The sequence below is a fragment of the Leuresthes tenuis genome, unplaced genomic scaffold (assembly GCF_036924035.1).
Source record: "Leuresthes tenuis unplaced genomic scaffold, fLeuTen1.0.hap1 SCAF_23, whole genome shotgun sequence".
Taxonomy (NCBI): Eukaryota; Metazoa; Chordata; class Actinopteri; order Atheriniformes; family Atherinopsidae; genus Leuresthes; species Leuresthes tenuis.
In genome coordinates, this window is record NW_027325377.1 from 16514722 (window position 1) to 16532903 (window position 18182).

Genomic DNA, 18182 nt, shown 5'->3' on the forward strand with positions numbered 1-18182 from the left:
TGTGCAGCATTCATCCATTTAGTGTATTTAGTTAGCTAAGAATCATCTCCAATGTTTCTCCACTGGAGTCTTTATTTCCGTAGCTCAACTATATGGGCTATATGGGAGATATGCAGGCATGGAGTAAACATGCAAACTCCACACAAGAAAAATCTGCACTATGCACAGCTCCGGCACCCCTGATGCCAGACAGCGAATGCATGAACCACCATTTTCTGAGGATATTTCTCACTTTCCTTCTGACTGGTCTGAAAAACTCGCCGATGATGCTCTGTTTTGTCTCTATCTGCATCATCAGCCTCCTCTTTTATTGCTGTGATGTCATTAGTTGTCAATTTGTTTTCTTATGCTGTAGAAAAATGAGCGTCACACCACGAGAATATTTCTACATGATAGAAATATTCAACAGTTTTACACTCAATGTGTGAGAATTGGCAGTCTCCATATAGGTATTGAGAGTTTTCAATCTAAACCAGACTCAAAAGCTTACTGATACATGTAGTATGTGGAGGTCAAGAGGGTAAAAAGGATTCAAAGCTTTGCTTCAAATGTGGGTTAAGTCACAACAGAACGCCTGAAAGTAGTTACAGCCTCTTTAACTTCGATACCATGATATTCAGAACAATAACGGGATCAACTTTGTCATGATGAGCAGACTCATTATCCAGTCCACAGCTGATCTCAACAAATGACATTTTAAGGAGAACTGAATTACGTTCAATATGAGTGTATGCCAGCCATGACCAACAGAAATCTGTTATTCAGGGGAAGCCTAGCATCACTGTATATCTCAGTTGCTCAGGATATTTGCTTTATATCAGTATGTTATCACTGGAATACCTCCTGTAGTCTTTATCTCCTTCTCCATGTCTTTATCTGCCAGTGTCTAACCAGAGGGGATAGTTGGCAGTGACCTACTTTGTGTAGTAGAACTGGAGCTGTCAGTCATGCAGCTGTGCGTCACATTGCCTTACCAGCTATCATAGAATGCTGTCTCACTCTGGCCTGCTTTCCTCACCATCTCACAAGAAGACTCAACACCAGATGACATTTTCTCCAGACTCCTGCTCTCCCCTGAGGGTTTATTTGCCATAAGCAAGACACAGGAGGTGGAACTCCTTCTAAAAAGCTAGCAGCTGTTGCATGATGCTACAATCAGCATGTCTGTTGATCATCAAGTAACGCCTTGCAAACTATTTTTAAGTTCTCCTTCACATCCAGGGGCTTCATTAGTGCAAGAAGGTGGCATTTAAATCCATTAAATAAGAATAAACAGCAGCTGAGTTGCTGTTAATGTAAACTTGGTAAATGATTACCAATTTATTGATCAGGCAGGATCTGGCAGACAGGACATTTTACATAAATGTGAGTATGTGTTGATGCCCTAACTGTATTATTTATCAACTTTAAGCAGATGCTGATAACTAACACTAACTGATCCTTCTCCAAAATGTCTGACTTTCTGAGAAGTTGGGATAATGCTACAGTGACACAGTAATTATTAAAGAAAGGGGGGAAAAAAAGACAAAAGAGCACAATAAGGACATAAGTCAAAAACTTTGGCTGATAAATTTAGCTTGAGTTGCAACTTTAAGATATAAAAAAAAGGCTCCACTTTTAGAATGAGTTTAATGTAGCCCAGCGAGCAGAACCTGGGGTTGACTGATTTTTTTTGGTGTCACAAAAAAAATTTCAGAGCAGCCTTTCAACACTTTGCAAGAGACAAACGTAGACTGCTGCACCTTCAGCTTTCTGTTCTGGGCAGATGGAACACATAACTGTATATAAAGAGTTAGAAAATTACAAGAGGAGTAGGATAATGCAGATGAATCCGTTCAACTTGGAGAGGGGTTGAAATCCCATCAATGATTAACAGTTTTTGGCACAGCAGGTGCGCGCTTATCCCTGTGTTCATCTGAATAATGGCTGCACTTTTTTTGCTATTCCTTTTTGATTTAAGTTGAAATTTTGTTTGTTTAGCCTTTTCTAGATATTTTGCAAGCTTTGAGCAGAATACAACACGTCCTCAGGCTGAAATGAAAGGTCAGTGTATTCTTTTGGTGTTTTGTTTTATTTTAGCAATTTTCAGAAATGTCCTTGACTGGGTTGACAACAACTTTCAGGTGTCTGCACGGTCATGAAAATCTAAGAGTCTTGCTGCATTTTATGAAACCAACAAGACATAAATGTTTAACAATTTTAACTGGAATAAAAGCGATTAAGAGGAATCTTGAGCATGAGGCAGTTATTTAGTGCTGTCATCCAGGATTTGTCTCCTGTCTCACTGCTTGGAGCCATTTAGTTAAGTTTAGGCTCCCAGACACCCTAATTATTTTCACTCTTTTAATGTGTACCATTTACGGCAATCTTTAGGAGTAATGCAATACTAATACACATAATCTTCATCGATCTAAATGGATGACAACTGACTGATAATAAGCAGAGTAGTAAACTTATATAATGGCATGACAACAGCATGAGTAGGTGTCTGGTATTAAGTGGCAAAAATCCAAAGACCATAGGTGGTTCTGACCTACACCTGTCTAGGTTAAGTAACCCAGCCAATAGCAATTTTTAACAGATCAGTTTAACAAAACTTTACCTAGTTCTCTTCAAGCCATCATGAAGTTTTAAATCAATCCTCAAGCTTCTGCTTGTGTATATCATCTAAAAAACAATTCAAGAAAAAAACAAGACAAATATGAATTGTGCTTACTGATCTACAATCACATCATGTGGTTCCGCAATCAGTGGGTGAGCCATAGTAAGACAGAATTTTCACACTTTGACAATCAACCCACTGACGAAAAGACAAAAGTTTTGTTTATCTGCTGTGTTCATGCCAAATCCATGACCAACTTTAGATGAGCTTTTTAAGATATCTACTTTCAGAAAGGCTCTTTTGGCTAATGCTTGTAGCATTCCTGATTTCACTAACAATAAAACTGCCCTAAGCTCAATACGTTTGCATGGAACGGATCCATACGTGAGTCAACGCATGCTTGAAAAAAATTCAATAAAAAAACATGTTCGGTTACTCGCAAAGTCAGAAGCTTTTTACGCATTTCTTTCATTTCCACTGTTGCGCATAACGTTTTACTGTAATGGTTTGAATATGAAAAATCATGCACTAAGGCAGCCTAATTTTACTCTGCAGCAATGAAAATACGAAGTCTATAACTTTTTCCTTTTTGTATCTAACAGCTGCAGGGTAAAAAGCTCTGAGCAGTAAACTGTGGCCAGAAGCAAATATGCACCTCCATAAAGGTGAGGACTGTATTCACGAGAGTGTGTATGTTAAAGTATGTGCATTAAAGTTGGCAATTTCCTTTTAATGAGCAATGCCAAGTGTGAATGTAAGACATAAAAGCACTGGGAGGAGGTTACAGGGTGAGTTACATCCTGAATTAGCCCATGTCTGAGCACAGGGTGATAAAAGTCTGACCCCAGAGCCATTTGCAGCACATCACTCTCATGCAGCTTCACATTTATTGCCACCATTGCACTCCTTCTCAAGCTTGTTTCGCCTCTCCTTTGTTTAAAAACGTTTTTCTCATTACTCTTTCCAGCCCTAATTTCTTGATCTGATTCCTCTATACGTTGTTTTTTCCTCCTCCCTCCCTGCCTTAATGTGGAGGGGAATCAAGAAGCTGTTCCACAACAAAAGGAACTCATCAATTAGCACCATCACGCTGAAGGCCAAATATAGACCGTCATCGCAGCTGCAGAGATATGTGTCATCAGAACTGCACATCATGCTCAGTAACAAAATTATAGGCATTATAATGCCTAATTGTGTGCATACACAACTGCTTCTAATAATGCAATGTGGTTAAAATTGTATTTGATCTGAAAAAGCTTTGCTGTCGCTTGGTTTTTACTGCAGCCAAGTATGCTCTTTTTTTGTTATTTCATGAAAAAAATGTATACATTTGAACTGAAGCAGTTTAATATTGCAGCTGCAGCTGAACTTGCACAACGTGCTTGGCTGAGAGGGTGATGCCAATTAATTAAGACTGAATCTGACACTGTGCTTATAGTGTCAATAAAAAAAGAGGAGCCTGACATTACCCTACAAATTAATGAGATTGTGAATCAATCCACCTATCAAATCTTGGTAAAGATAATTAATGGTTCAACGATATTAGTGAATCAAGGAGTGCTGGCTTTAATAACCCCAATCAGAGCAAGGATATATTCATATGTGCCATAATATGGAGAAAATGACTGACTAATCCAAACTGTATTTGCATTTTATATGACTACCACTGTCAGAGATGGAGGGAGATTGCCTTAGATTGGCCAATCAAGATGGTAATTAGCTGCATTAGACATTTCAGCTGCAAGCCAGAGTAAACCAACAGATTAAAATGAGATCCTACTAATCTGTATTCTGTGTGCATTTTGAGAGGAGGGAAAGGTGATATGTATGGAAGCATAAAGTCTCAAAAGAAAAGGTTCAGTAAATTCCTGTTTCCAGTCCCCTGAAGCTAACAGTCTTTTGAAAGCATCTATAAAGCATGGGATGTGTGATTCTCACATGCTACAGAAGTGCAGCGACGGTCTAACAGTTGGACTGGAACCTAATGGCCTCAGTCAAATGCTCCTTTGTTGAAAACAATGGAAACATTTTACTCTAAAAAGAGACATTCTGAGTAATTCAGTTAGTGGTGTGCTGCATGAATAGCTTCAGTTTCTGTAGCACTGCACTACTATCTCCATGTCCCTGTAATATGGACAGCTCTGCAGAAGCTGTTTGATGATAAGGCAGTTTAGAGGACACCATGCGATTACAATTTTCCAGGATTTTCTACAAAAGGCACGAATGTGAAATCCATCAACAAGAACTAAAAGGGGGTAAAATCTGCTTTGATAGGGTGCTCATCTTCTTTCCTGTAGGTGTGAGGTTGTGGAGAACGTTGACAGTGGAGTCATTGTTGGAATGCATGTGGTGTGTGAACCTAGAAGCAAGTTAGTCTTCAGAGAGTTTTTGTGTTAACAGCGTTTAGTTCTCAGTTAAACATATTCACAGCAGTGGCCCCAGCATGGGGTCTTGATCTCCCCAAAAGCTCTTAAGTTAGAAGCAAGAGGTTAGTGAGGTGGTTTACATGATAAAATATGAATCCTTCCAAACATAATCATGTGTTCAATTTAAAAGAGCTCAGGACATGGATGTCTGATGAACATCAAATTGAGACTAAATGATGATGTGCATTAGCATTACAACTAATAACAGTAGCAAAGCTGCCATGCAGCAATGCTTATTATAAAAACATATAGACTACTGACTTCTTCAAAACAGTTAACTTGCCATGTTGGACGGTAGGGACACAATTATATGTGAATGGTAAGAACAATAATTACACAGAAATAATTGAATACAGACTTTAGTGCAAGTGGTCATAGCTCCCTGATATTTCCAGCTCATAACTGGGTTGTTTCACCTTGAGCATAAAGAAAACTACTCTTTAATAAATGATTATTCTGCCTTCTGGGCCACATTTTGGGTTCAAGCGCCTGCTACCGCGCTTTCAAAATGCTTTGTGCATAGTGATGCTTTTAGTTAGAAAGATACAAGAGAAACCCCAGCAAATTAAACACGTTTCGCATCTGTTACTTGGATCTTTTTTTAAAGCTGTGGAAACAGTTAATAAAGGGGAAAATTAGGAAAAATGTGAACTCTTTTTGTTTTTCCAACTAAAGCATGCACATTCACAGTTTTCTAACTTCCAAGGACCTCCAAAATCCAATTAATAAGAGGTAAAACAGTGAATGCGAAAAGGATTTTAAGAGGAACGGCTAATTTACACCTTCTGGCCATAGATGTATGTTAAAAACTATGGATAAAGTAACATTATGCCTTAAATGTCAACACCTCTGGGTTTTCATCTGGCTGAATAACTTGATGTACTTATGAAGCAGCTACACTGATGTATCCCATTGGATACCTGTGACAGGAGCTGGCTGGGCAGCAGCTGGCAACAAGAGGCGGGCACCAAATGACTGCTCTCAACACCGGGAACAAAACAAGCAGCTGTTGGAGTGGTGGGTGGGTTGGCCCTGTCTTTCAAGGAAGCCAGGCTATGATTATCACAGTGTAAAAAGGGCCACAAAATTATGTTAACCAGGCCAGATAGCTAACACTGACTGCTGATAAACCACTGCCACCTGCAGTGGTAGCTCACTAACAATCCCAGTACAGTTTTTGTACAACATTTCACATTCAAATACACATTGCACTGTTCTATATTCATTGGTTAACTTTTTGAAATGGATCATCTTATTCTCAAACAGACGCTGAAGACATGTGCTGAAGATTAACAGAGAGCCTGAGCAAAAAAAAAGCAAATGAAAATAATGAACTGCTGTGAAAACACTGATTTAAATTCGATTTTTTTTCTGTCGAGACATACAGATAGCATCACTTGGTATTTGTAAGCTCTTCCCCACTTTATACTTCATTCCTGACTTTGGCTTTTCTCTCCGGAATCTTCATGCTCTACATGTGTCCGTGTGGATAAATGAGCTTCCTTCTACCTAAAACACATATGTCACGTTAACTGGTGATTCTAAATCGACCAAGAATGTGAGCGTGCATGGTAGTTTGTCTCTGTGTTAGATGACAACCTGGACTGATGACCTGTCCAAAGTGTACCCTGCCTCTCACACACTAACTCTGGGATTGGCTCCAGAGCCTCAGCAATTCTGAACAGGATGAGACGTATAGACGTATAGATGGAGTGGAAGATTACGTTTTTTTGCCTGTATTCAAGGGTATGTTGTTTGCCACCTGCAAAATAAATTTCTATATCAGATTATAAAGGTACACTTTTGTAACTAGAGGTGCAAAATTGTTCTTTCAAAGGTGCAGAGAAAAAAAAGGTAGAAAAATGCACTGAAACACTATATTAGTATAATTTAACTCAATAACAATAAACTATGACCTTGCAAACCACTGGAAGTCACAATGGAACAGCAGCATCTTAGCTCACGACAATCCAAAAGTGAAAAGTTACTGGGAGCACTTAAAGCAGCTGCTGGATATCTCCATCTCTGGATATTCATAGGTGCATAGGTGAGCAAAATCCCCAAATGGGAATGTATTTTGCTGTGTCAGGGATTGAAAACTTACGATTTCTGGCACTCTACTGTCAGAAGTGATCCCCTGCTGTGACAGTAACAGGTTGCACTCCTCAGATCAGGGCACCGTGACAGTGAGCTGGAGTTTTTCATCCCAGATACTACTGAACGTGCGCCTGCTTTCGGCACGGAATCATTTTCAAATATGAATGGGGTTCTCATTCACCAGGATACGGACGTTTTCATCCAGTGTAATCTTGTATTGTGGGAAGCTTTTTCTCAGACAAAAGCAAAACATAGTTTATTCAATTCAATTTATTCAATAAACCAGGAAGTTCACCTGCTTCAAACTGCACATCTGGGTGTCACATCCATAGACATTTACAACTTAGCTATCTGCCACAACACAGACTGAGGGGGAGTGACTAAACTCTCAACTAGTCTGAACCATCCTTACACTGCTGTTTTTACAAACCACATAGGTGTTTGTTGCCTTAGTAAAGTTAGAGATTGATATGATACATTAATCCTCAAAAGAACAGAGAGGGACTGTGCAGTTTTTGACTGAGGCTGTTGTCAATCTGCACTTTTTGGACAAAAAAGGTTAAAAAAAAGCTTTAATATCAATATAATCCATGGACTTTGTTGTTAATACCTCACACACATGACAGAATAAATAGTAAAAAAGGCCAGAGATGTGTCGGATTAAATAAACAAGCTGCTTCTCCAGATGTGGAAACTTACTGATCACTGCTGTGATTGAGGACTTGATTTCTGAAACACGTTCGTAAAGCTACCAAAAAAAAAGAGAAAAACCATGCTATGTGCTGTGTGTTTAGAATGAGCGATAGTTTTAACAGACGGATAAGTGTCGAGAACTTCATTATTATAAGGTGCTTTAACGATAAGCTTAAACATTAGGGAGGAATTAATGGAAACTTGAGCATCTGCTAAAATCACTGTCACTAGTTTAAATCTCCATTAGATTCTCACATTTCTCTGGCATTCTAAGCAGTGCCCATCTTTTGTCAACAATCTTTTACATTTCCTGGAAATACTTAAATTTTATAACATTTCAATTGCGTTATGCTTTAATGTGTGTGTTTTGTTTTTTTTAATCACTGTCATCTAAGAAATTATAGACATTTTGGACAAATGTGGACAGAACCCACAGAGCTCTGCGGAGTTAGCTGAGAAGGACAAACTTTTAAAAAAAGGGTAGGGACTTTGCCTTATTGTGCATGTACTAACTTGCCTTTGTGTACTCTCTGATGACCGTGCGTTTCCTTACACGTCCAAGAATTCCTTTGACCAGGCTGATTTACACCTGAATGCAAGGTTGCTGCATTCAGGTGTGAATTATATAAACAGACAGCAATGGTGACAGTAAGAGTAAATTGAACAAGACAGGGCACTTCCAGAGGAAAAAAGTCAAAATGGAAAATGTCACAGTGCCTTTTTGAGTTTGTACGTACTGAGACTGCTGTCAGGTGACAAAGTGATATCTCTGCTGCTTCAATGATTTATTCAAAATCAGGCATATTAGTGCAAAATGCTGTACCCTTGAGGGCACCTTGCTGTTTGACTGTAGAAGACACAAGTCTGCAATTTATAGTTTTATATTGGCCGGATTATTTTGATATGACACAAGAGAAAATAATTGAGATGTGAAGGAGTCTGTTTTTTAACAGTTCCTGTGTTTGAAGTTTGCCTCAGTATTAATTGCATGTTTTATGGTGAAGTTTTGTTTATGCTCTCTTTTTCATGATGTCAGCCAAATTAAAAGGCAGTTAGACCTTCAGTGTCATGTAGTTGTTTCTACAGAAATATAGTTCATTGAATGCATTACAGCCTACTGTTGCACCAGCACCGTAACATTAGCCAACTCTGGATATTTGATGATAAATTACATTAAAAAGTACACTGCTGTGATGCTTGCTGTTGGCACAGGGAGACATATGGCCCAGCAGGACACCTGAGTCACATCAGCGAGCTCTCTGCAGGCCAGTGTTGAAAAACTGCCATATCTGCCACAGTGATGAGGAAGATGCAGTACACCAACAAAGGTTTAGGAAGATGCGTCTTTGGAGAGACACAGGGGATCAAATCCTTGGCGAATGTAGGAAAGTCATTATGTCTCACCTTGAAAACTGGAGATTGTATTCCTGTCCTTGTCACGCAATGCTTTTTGTGTTCTAAAGAAATCATATATAGGTCATTTATTAATGCTATAAAAAACCTGACTGTTGAGTCTGAGCTCATTTAAGTGAATGCAGATGTGGCCTTGGGGGTATCAGGGACAGAGGGGGACAGAGGGGGACATCTGCTCTGAGAGACTCACTCAGAAGCTTGTTCTGCTAACATGATAATGTCAAAAATCCAAATTAGAAATTTCTTTTAGCTCACTTCTTCTCTGCACCATGCTTTCTTCCATTTCTGGCTATGTGGCCTTCATCGGGGTAGAAAATAAGACTTTTTACAGTTCCTTTGTGCATTTTCTTTTCTAAATACATGCTGCTGTGATCATTTGTCCTCTCCACCAATATAACTGGGGGAATATTTTGGGATTATCTAATCTGAGCCATGTTTTCCCTAGAATTTACTCTAAGTGATACCAATCTGAGCTTGTCAAGTGCAAAAACATCGACTTTCCTTTGCATGAATGTCCTGTGTTGTTACACTGCTGCTGTTTGGGCTGTTTAGGATTGTTAAGATGGGTCTGAGTGTAAGGAATTTTGTGCCTATCAGTATTCTGTAAGAAAGCTCCTATTGATCGAGCGCTGATTGTTATCAATAGATATTCGTTTTCACACTGTTACTCTCAAAAATCTCTAACTGAATGCCATCTACCACAAGCATGGCTCTAGCTGTTGTTCTTGTTTGACTGCATTTACACACGCTTGTACTGACATCTGGCTCACACTTTCTGAATATACGCTGTGTTTGAAGTGATACAATAATACCAACAATAGGCAGCCATTGAAGAACTATACCAAAGATATTAAAGATAAGGTGTTTAGTGGTAGAAGGAGAAATGATTTTTAATGCCCACAGATGAAGAAGATGTTGTACTGAAAAGCTACACAGTCCATCAAACCGTATTATGAGCAGGAGCTAGGAGGCAGTGAAGCGAGCCCATCACTATGGGATTGTCTCTCTTAGGAGTCCTTGAACAAGATTCTCTGCCAGTGCCAAGAACCAGTGACATCATACTCTATTTCTGGCTGTCAAGTGGAGCATCCAGAAGCTAAAAGGCATCCAGTATTGGGGACCAGCTGCATGGACAAGAAATAAATGAACCACCAGCCAATACCGGAGATCTGTTCCAAAGTGTTGGTTGCAGCTGTGAAATACCTCAAAATTGAATTACAACTTTCCTTTTTAAAACATCTTATTTCAACAGCGGGCTCAGAAATGAATGTGTACATTTAAAACTATGTCTGACGTGCTTGGAATATTGGTAAATAATCTTTTGTCGGGGAAAACTGCTCATTCACATTTTCAGCTGATTCAGAGGACAGCTTGCAAAGATTTATCAATGGTGGAATAAAAAAAACAAAAACATTTAGTGGCTTTTGTCAGGAGAATTACATTTCCAGGTCGACACAGCAAGGAGCAGTAAGTATTGGTCGTAACCTCATTTCTCTCTGCTCACTTAAGTGGGTCTCAAGGGACCAGGTCTCTAATTCATTCAGGCAAACCAGCAAAAAGAATGACTCTGTGTGTGTGTGGACTAAGATTTGAGAATTTCTTGCCTCAGGATCTGAGTCATGCTCAAGTTTTACCGCCAGTGATGCAAACAGCCCCCCTCCTCCCCGCGATCCCACCTACACATACATACAATCACACACATTCGCTTGTGTTCACAGTAGAAGATGACATCAAAGTGATCAGACTGTGTCTGCCTACAAAATGTCATTTCAAATTATTCATCATCAAATGTTTTGGGAATATTTGAAGGTGGGAAAAAGCACCTTGAGACTCTTTACAGACGTCACTATTTACTCATGAGTTGAAAAAGAGGGGGTTGCTGGTTAGATGTCATCATACAAGAAATGTGGCTTGACAGCATAGAATGACAATAACTATTCAATGTCAAACATATTGCCACGATTTTCAAAACAGAGAGTGTACTGAATGCTGTGTCTACTGCATGTGACACTAATGAGTCATTAGTACTTAACATACCTAAAGAAATTCAAATGCCCTATCATAATAAACATTTTTACACAGCATCCTCGTATAATTAGTATCTCAGTCGAACAGTTATCCCAATTCTAAATGATTTACATCTCTAAATAAATCCTGACCTGAATTGATAATGTGACACATTAAAGATAGTCAGATCCAAATCCAAACTCTCCAATATTCAGTATGTTCCTCTGAAATATATGTAAATTGATAAAAACTGATGTGGAATTGGAAGAGAGTCTGATTAAAAATGAACACCTTGCAATTGCCAACTAACGGCAGGAGCTTAGCAAGAGCAAATATTTCGTTCTACAACTGTCATGCTTGAGTAATTACTTCCCAGCTGAAGAGCCATTTCCACAATCCTGCAGACAGCTTTAACAACTGGTGCTGCAGTTCTGGCCTTTTCACTAACAAGTGCAGTTACAGCTTATATCAAACAGTTAACACGTGATGACTCATCGCTGTCTGCTTACGAACATGGGCTCACTGGTAGCTTTTTTAATGATGGCATGATAAATGATCCAGGGTTCTCAGGGATCTTTTTAAACAATTTACTGATTATAGTTATTTTCATTCATTAAATATGATTGTTTTACGTGTGGCTGCTAGTCATTGTTTACCTTTATCTATTCAATTTGTCTTAAAGTTAGCCAGAAAAAACCCACTGGGTCATGAGATCTGTTCCTTGTAGAAGCACAAATGTGAGAAAGAAAGATGTGACTTCTCAGTTATAGCTGGTGTCAGCATGTTGTCAAGATTTCAACAAATTAAAATAGTTGCTGTGATATTTCTGTAGAATTACACACAACATATAATCATCAAATAAAACCCATGTCCATGATGGACTTACACCAGATTCTATGAAGAAGCTCCAATCAGTGCCGCTTGATTGTTCCTCACATCTGACTCTGCGAACACATCAAAGTCATCTGTAAGACTCGATGCTTTTATCTTTGTTCGTTTTATTCAGGCATTTTGATGTCAGACCTTGTTGCAAGGAGTTCAGGAGAGAGAAGCTAAATGCAAAACACAGCAAAAGCCAGATTAAAATTGGTTTGCAACATCTTTGAGTGCACTAACTAGAAAGCTCTAAAAAAAGTCTATGCGTGTAAGTGACTGCTATCGCCTTGTTAGGCTGATGTATGTTCCAACTACGTCCAGACTTTATAGCGCTCTTGCGCCCTACCGTGCTGTTCATTAGAGAGATAATTACATCTGCGGGAGATCCTTCTTATCACCTCGGCATGTATGATCACAAACCACCTAATCCCATTTTCCTCTGTTGTCAGACAACAGTCCACCAGAATCCTGCACTTGGCATTGGCACAAGCAGTGATTCATCCAGAAGGCTAGATCTGTCTCACTAATCAGACCCTAACCTTTCAAGGGTATCGATCAAGCATCTCTGTCAGAGCCATTACAGACACTCAATGCATACAGTGTGTGGTGTGTGCCAGGAGCCCATTCATGCCTCTGTCGATGTGGAGAAGATTAAAGGGGGAGAAGAATTAAGGGGGAGAGTGGAAAAATGGGCTTTGAGGGTAAATTGGGCAGAAAAATTAGAAAAGGCTTTAGTTTGCAAATCAATGTTTGGGAGACAGGAACACTAATAAAATACTCTGCTTGTGTCTATCACAGTGTGAGTATATGGGAGTAGGACATCATACAGTATTTCTCAGCACTATAATCATAATTTATTGTGATATATTCTGCCAATTTAAGAAATGTCTTCATTAATGCTCAACTCCAGTTCAGCTCATTCTTTTTTTTTCTCTTCCCAGTTTCCTCCTCTCTCCCTACTGTGCATCAACCACACATCTAGCCTGCAGGCAGCATGAACTGGGGCACAAACAATAACAGTAATCATGGAAAATCATGTGCTGCTCTGGCGGAAGAGACCAGCTGACTGGCTGGCTGCTGGAGCCCAGAGGGCTTCCAGTACAAGCAACAGAGAGAAAGGAACAGGGTGAAGGGAGGGAAGCAGTGCGGAGACAAATACTAAAATAAAAGATTAAAAGGAAAAAGAGGAAAAGGATTCACCTCCCATCCTCTCTCCTGGACAAGCTTAGTCATCTTCCTTTCTACACTCTTCCCTTGCATCTTCAGAATCTTGCCTTCCTCCATCCTTTCCTCCACTGCCTTGCCTTCCACTCTCCAGTCCACCATTCATCTCCACAATGCTCCACAACGTTATATGTTCCATGATCATAAACACTTATTTGAAGTTTTAAGAGGGATGGAAGGACAAAGCAGTCATGATGGATCGCAGTGCCATGCGTGACTGAAAAACAACAGGCAATCATTGACCAAAAGCGGGGCACCAGTGACCCCAGAAGTGGACATACTGCTCACTCTATAGCTAAATCCACCACAACTGTAGCTGTAATTGTTGTTTGAAATGGAAGCAAGTGTCCGAGCTCAATCACTACATTGTATTGTATATGTGCAGGAAATAGAGTGCAGTAACTTCTACTGAAGCCATCCATGAATGAGTGAACTGCAGAATAATTGGCTGTTCTATACAGCAATGTAGTTCCATCTTAGCTTTCATTCAGGATGTTGGAGTGATCTGGTGTCTGGTATCTCATTACTGTCAGACTGGACAGCAGGAACACTCTGAGGCCGTGCTGCTGATCCAGTAGATGTCCAGTAGAAAGGATTCCACAATCGATAACATGTGAGATTTAATGCTGTCACAATATTGTTCTAAAAGAAAACTGTGGTGCTAAAACAGGATGAGTATGGATTTTGTAAGGTACAAGTAATAATTCTTTAAGATTAATAAACTGAATCCCCAAACGAAGATAGGTGATTTCCTTCTTTTTCCTACACCTACATTTTATGGAAGGTTATCTTTCGTACATCTGCTGACTGTTCATATAACCCCAATAAACAAGTTCAGAGTTTGCTCTTTGTTGCTCATCTGTGTCAAGTTGTGGTCCTTTCTGCCTAACTTTATCCATGCAAATTGAAACATTCTGTCCTCCACTAAGAAAGCTCTCTTTTACATGACTGAAGCTCAAATCTTCATTTCTGGAAGACTGGAGCTTGGTGGCAGTGAGGAGGATTAGCAGGAGTGGAAGCTGCAGCAGCAGCCTTCATGAGACCATGTTTGGCAACGGCAAATAAACGGCAATGGAAGAGGGCTCCACAGGGCCCTTCTCGTACTGTAACTCACAGCTGAGTGCGCCGGAGAATGTTGCCCGTTTGCCAGCTTGCCCGCCTGTGACACGATAGGGGCTGCTGGGGGATGGAGGAGGGTCACATGTGCATGGTACTGCAGGCTCTGGGTTGTCTGCATGCGCTGTGTCTTTCATAAGCTCTTTCTCTGAACTATCTATCGAGTACTAGCAGAGTCTTTCCATTAGTAGACTGGGTCCAGAATCAGAAATGCAGAAAAAACAAGCCAGACCAACACAGGAATTTCACAACATTTCATTTCAGCTATAAATCGGAGGTGCGTTATCGAGCTCTCCTTTTGCTCATACTATCGTGTTACTCTGCAACCAAATCTGAGATGTTAATGCCAATGGATGCTCTCCAAAGTTGAGTTGGTCAGACAATATAAGCTAAGCTCTTCAAGATAAACAGTTGGCGCCATAAAAACATTAAGGACCAAGAAGGGTACAAATAGTGGAAAATAACAAGGAAGGTTTTTATACTGGTGAACAGAAATGATTCTTTCAATTCTGCAGAGAGGAAACATTTGTAATGAAGTGATTATGTAACCATTATGACAGGCCAAGAGTAATGCAAGACATAAAAATATACAAGGCTTTGAGATGACAGTGGTGGCCTTCATTTCCCAGCAAGGATTTTAGTTAGAGGCAAGAACAAATTGTTCACCCTCTGCAATGCAATGCAGGCTGCATCAGCAGCAGAGTAGTGGTTGAGGGTTATCTCATGGTGTTATACTCATGTGAAATAGAAAAGCATGTCCTCTTTCAATTCTAAGGTTTCACGTATAAGTTTTTATTTATTATACAGACTGTCAACCATGAGATTTGTATTGTGAATTCTTTGAATTGACCATGAACTCCTTTGTATACCAAAGCCTATAATCAAATGTGAGGCCATCTGTCTTACAGCTAAAGCTTGGCTGAAACTGGTTCATGCAACAGGACAATGATACCAAATACAGAAGTTAATCTATAACAGAATGGCTGAAAGAGAAAAGGATCAAGGTCATGCAATGGTCCAATTTAAAGACCTCAGTCTAATTGAAATACTGTGATGGAACCGTACAGGAGTGGTGTGTAAACAAATGTCCACAACCTTCAATGAACTGAAGCGACAAAATTCCTCCACATAAATGTGAGACACTGATAACATCACGAAGACAAGTATACTTTAGTTTGCCACAAACATTTTGTCTTACATCCGCAAACCTTTCCCCTGCTATGTATCAAAATGGCCTGATAAAGTGTAGAAAAGTAAGATGAAAAAAAAAGCAAAGCCTCTGGATGAGCAGGAGAGCCATATCAGTGACGGAACAGGACTGTTATGCACAAAAGTCGGATGTGTCACTGGAAACGTAGAGCGGGAACGGCAAATGTCACTCCACATAGTTGAAAGTCTCATGGCGAGTTGCTGAGTCATGACCTCTGATGGAAAAAAGGGAAAGAAAAAAATCGAGAGGAGGAGACACCCGGCAAGCCACAACATAACAGAAAAGGCAACGACAGCAAAAAGAGAAAGAACCAGAGGAGTGAAGACGAAAAAGAGCAAGTGAAGTTTGTGGTGGGCCAAAATCTAATCTTGCCAGCGCGCTAAGCCTCAGGAACAGAGGAGTGATATCTGTAAAGACACATTCACAGCCTGCCTATCGCTTAAATGAGGCCACTTCTGTCTCAAAAAAAGCCCTGCTGCTTCTCTTCTCATTCATCACCTCCTCTGCAACCACAGTGTACAGAAAGACCTGGAAGCTATCGCTTAGCCTCTTTAAGAATTCTATCCGAATTCTATCCGAATTCTATCCGAATTCTATCCGAACATTGTTTCAAACTTGCTGGACCCCTAAATTTACTACGAAATGACATGTGCACATATCCATTTATTAAAACGTGTCAGAAGCAGGCATTCATAACACACCAGCACAGCAGTGATGTTTGATTCTATGAAACAAACTTAACTGTATTGTTTAAAAAGGTAGAAGCCAAAAAGATAACTTTTCAGCGGCATTTTCACTCAGCAAAAAGCTTCTGCATCATTACCAAGGTCTAACAAACCTCTTTATAAACCATTAGAGTAATCCTGACATCATACAGGCCAACGAGACGCCATCAGATTAATTAATAGAATCGTTTGTGCCAGGACATCACTAGGAGGATCCCAGTGACAACTAATTTAAGCCAGATGCCAGGAGAAGCAACAGAGCAGTGTGTCGGCTGTGTCATTACACAATGACAAACCATACATCAAGACAGGGCTTTACTGCCAGTGAAGATCAGCAAAATTGTCTGATAATGGAAATGTTATTTCACTTTGACAGGCCTGGATGTCTTCTCTGGAGAAGAAGTTGTGAATTCGCTATTGAAATAAAAACAAGAACCATGCATTCATATACTGAAAAGGAGAAATGGGATATGCTTATATTTTGTATAATAAAAGATTATTTCTCTCATTCTTACGTTTACCCTTTTTTGACTTGCTCTCTGAGCTGTTTTGAATGTCCACTGTGTAACCTCTGGGGGAGGAAAAAAGCCCAGAGGATCAAGTATGAGCACATAACCCTGAAATCAACCCTGCAGTCTGAGAAATATCTCAAATATATTACAGGCAGTCTCTGACGAAAGCATTCAGAACATCTCCAGCATAGACCTAAAAGAGCTGTTTCATACATTCAAAAGAGGAGGTGTAAGTGGTTTTAATCCAAGCTATTCAAAAGGACACTGACAAAAGGTAAAAAAAAAAAAAGAAAAGCGGATACTTGTATGATTTTCAAGCTGGATTAACTCAAAATAGGAAGTAGAATTTTAACGCTTCAAACCCCACCAAAGTTCTAATATGTGATCACACCAAAGCAAATACAGATGCCGTTTATGCCTGGCCTGTGTCTCCTAAACCATGTGGATTACTGCGCTATCAGGAAGCACCGCTTGTGAACAAAGTCCTCCTCTCTCCACGAACAAACCTCCAGAGTCTCTGGGAAGCAGAGAGGGGAAGGCTTGTGAATAGAATTACTGACACACTTTTAGAAAGTGCTAATCTCCACTTCCAGTTGGAACTAATATGCAAGACCTTCCTCTTTCCGCATACTCCGGAAAGATGAACGAAGCACACTAAAATTTCAGCCTTTTCCATTTTATTTCACTGCTTTGCCTGTCATTTACATTAAATACCAGCTGATCAGGTTGTTCACAGAGTTAACTCAAACACGGTGCTGAAGTAAAAGACAAATGCACTCAGCGAGGCTGTGTCGCGACATTACAAAAACAATAGCACATAACACAAAACACACACACAATTTAGTGTCTGCAACACTCCATATTCATCCTCTTGAACTCAAAGCTCTTTAGCATGATTTCATTCTGATTTAGTCATTTCATTTGGAGTTAGTGTGAGTCACTGAACTGGAAAATGGTACTTGAACAAATCGGGGTTTTGCTGTATCCAGTTATGCAGTCAATAGATAGGGTAATTCAAAAGATTTATACCCAGTTTGAATGTTAAGTTGCATTACATAGGCACAAATAATTCTTAAGTATATGTCATAGTGAACTTATCATGCCTGGGAAATTAAATCCACACATAAGACAAAAGCAGGCATCCAGGTCAAGACACACCCATGATGTCCCAACATTCCAGCCACCAAAACTAATTCAATCTCTTCTTATCTCAATTGTCCATATCAACCCAATGAAGCAGTAAAATGGCCACGAGTGTAATCTTAAAAAAGAAAAAAAGAG

General features: G+C 39.7%; 1 protein-coding gene across 6 annotated transcripts in view; it reads right to left on the minus strand.

Moving 5' to 3' along the window:
• ppfia2 (PTPRF interacting protein alpha 2) overlaps positions 1-18182 on the minus strand; it is a 139885-nt gene that overhangs the window by 112476 nt on the left and 9227 nt on the right. The window lies entirely within an intron of this gene.